This window comes from Penaeus chinensis, chromosome 28, assembly GCF_019202785.1.
Source record: "Penaeus chinensis breed Huanghai No. 1 chromosome 28, ASM1920278v2, whole genome shotgun sequence".
In the NCBI taxonomy this organism is placed as follows: Eukaryota; Metazoa; Arthropoda; class Malacostraca; order Decapoda; family Penaeidae; genus Penaeus; species Penaeus chinensis.
In genome coordinates this window covers 11524492-11527238 of record NC_061846.1, presented here as the reverse complement: position 1 = coordinate 11527238, position 2747 = coordinate 11524492, and the positions used below count along the sequence as shown (strand labels likewise).

Below are 2747 nucleotides of genomic sequence, written 5' to 3'. Positions count from 1 at the left end.
CACTAGGAGCGACTTATTACCCTTTAAACACAGACTCCCGTGTTCACAAGCACACGGCAGCTTATTCAATGTCATCGGTGACGTCACATCATGCATATTTGGCATCGCCACGCACGACGAGATGCCCGTTTTAGTTATTATGAGCGCTCCCTAGGCTCAGTTGTTACTAAAATTAAAGGAACAGTCGAAACAATTTATTCTAGCACCAACACAGTAAATTCCTTACCTAGTATCACACGGACACTCGCCATTTACACAGTTAATCTCTAGGGAACAACACCTCTGTACTCCTAGTCCAAATTTCCCTGCACCAGTCGCGAGTCGGCTTGTTTGTTGAGTACCTGAATACCCTTAGTCATGACCTTCTCCTTAGCGTCCACGGTACTACCATGCCCTCCCTTATTCCCACCTTAGTCCTCGCTACCTGTTTTGGCCGAATTTCGACAGATACCCATTATCGACCCCTTTTGTGCCTTACTAGCGCTACCCTCTTTTATTCACAGCTATATTATTTTAAAACACTCCATGGTTTGTCCGTTATGATCCCCTTCCCCCTTCCGCTAGACGACAGTGAATACATTAACGATGTCGTACTCAGGTGCAGCGATCACAACTCACTCTCCTTGTATCTTCCGATGTTCTTGCATCATGCTCCCGAGTTCTCTCCAGCTTGCGAGTTTGTTTTGACACCTTACTTCCTGAAATATATTATCTCCACTCCTCGTGTCATGAAGCTCCGATTACAGGCAGAGATGTTTATACCCCCTATATGTATAATCAGCTAAACGCCACAGTTAATAGTCCATTCGTATTTACACTAAACGATACTCACCGACTATACTTCTCCGACACACAACTAAGCTTATGCTGCAACAACACCTATACTGACCTTGTGGTCAATGGTGCATTCGTCCTCCCTCGCTCATGCCGACTCGACTCCTAACTCATCACACTGCGCCCTTCTCACTGCTTTTTTTTTTTTTTTTTTTTTTTTCTTACACTCCTATTTCACCGACACTCGCTCGGGTCTCCTTAAACCTCCCCATTAGAGACAATTCTCTCCTCATTATGGACGTAAGAATGCTCCCTCTTGTCAACGATCAATTAGATCCCTTCTATTTTATTCCTCCCCCTCATATAACCTACGATTCCCCTTTCTGTCTGCCTTCATTGGTATAATTATCGTTATATTGGGTTTTGTACGATATCGTTGCCTCCTGATTAAGTCAATAACACGCAGACTGCCTGTTGACACTGACAGCGCAAACACTGTACTTAATTCTGTTATCACTGATTCTGCTGTTACTCATGTTTGCTTATGTAAACCTATTACAAACACTACTACTGTTTCGACCTACTGCTCACTGTTATGACACTTATAACACTATTAACATATCACACAGCTTATGCAATATTACTAATTAACACATACCAGGCCTTCCGCCCAGGACAATGTAGACGTGACATCCGCCACTCTCTTTACATGTGAGCATCCTCTCTCTTCTCTTCCCTAGTGCGACGCAACCACTTTGTCAATTTCCAGTTAAGTCTTGTATTAAAGACTGCCTATAGTATCCTGACTGGATAAAATCTCTGTCCATCAGTTGTGCCGCTCTCTCTCTACAGTAAACTGCTACCAGTTACAAGGACATCTGCTACTCCTCCATCGCTACCCAAGACTGATGCATCCTGCCAGACTCTACTTTGTCTGCACACTAACGCTTACAAGCCAAATTTACAATATATACATATATATATATATATTTATATACATATATATTTATATATTTATATATATATATATTTATATATACATATGTGTGTGTGTATGTGCAAAAACTTCAGGATGCTGTATCGTCCATATACCAAACTTGAATGCGGACTTTTCCCCCAAATTCTGTTTATGGAACATGGAGAGATGGCGAAATGCAATTGCAATAAGTCTGTTGGAATGCCATAATAACAGTTCACGTCCCTCAAGATAGTTATAAAAATATGTGAAAAAGATTTTAAAAATTAAGTGGATTCCACGGCGCTAGAACTTTCATCGAGCTCATTAAATTCCACTGAGACAGAGCAATTCACTTACTATTTAATTTCAAGCTATCTTCTGGAACACATGACCAAAGCATTTTACACGAAGGCAAAAATATATGATAGATATAATATATGGTCATAATTTCAGTAAAACATTATTCACTATTGTGATTTGAGTGGACATTGTGGACACTGACAATTTGTGTTTTACCATTACAAATTTAAGAACTAACCATTGCTTTTTACTCACAGTCTAATCCATTTATTTAGTATCAATCGTTCAATGACACAGTTTCAGTACCTCGCAAATTTCGAATTACATCATATAATAAGAAATGCACCTTGCGCTATTTGCTTATTACCCCCGTCTGCTAAAACCTGACAGAGCACAACTATACCGTAGGGCGTCTTTGGGCGAGATACCGCCACTCCCCAGGCATCTGGTAATCGCTTCATGACGTAATTTCGTGCGCTGAGAAGCCTTAGGAAAGACATCGTGAAAACGTAACTCTGGAATGAGTAAAATTAATCGCGATATAAAATAATAAACCAAAGACTGTACTCTCTCTTATCTTCGCAGACTTCTTTCTGTATATGTGTATATATATATATATATATATATTATATATATAAATATATATAAATATATTTATACACGCACACACACAGATATATTTATATATATATACATATATTTACACATAAAAATG

General features: G+C 39.2%; 1 protein-coding gene across 3 annotated transcripts in view; it reads right to left on the bottom strand.

The window, feature by feature from the left end:
- The window catches only part of LOC125040029, a 28145-nt gene extending 26775 nt beyond the window's left edge, over positions 1–1370 (bottom strand). For 2 of the 3 annotated variants that reach the window (XM_047634450.1, XM_047634452.1), the window contains exon 1: positions 890–1370. The gene's annotated coding sequence lies outside the window, so the exon portion shown is untranslated. The other variant, XM_047634451.1, reaches the window with a different exon arrangement.
- Positions 1371–2747: the final 1377 nt, after the last annotated feature.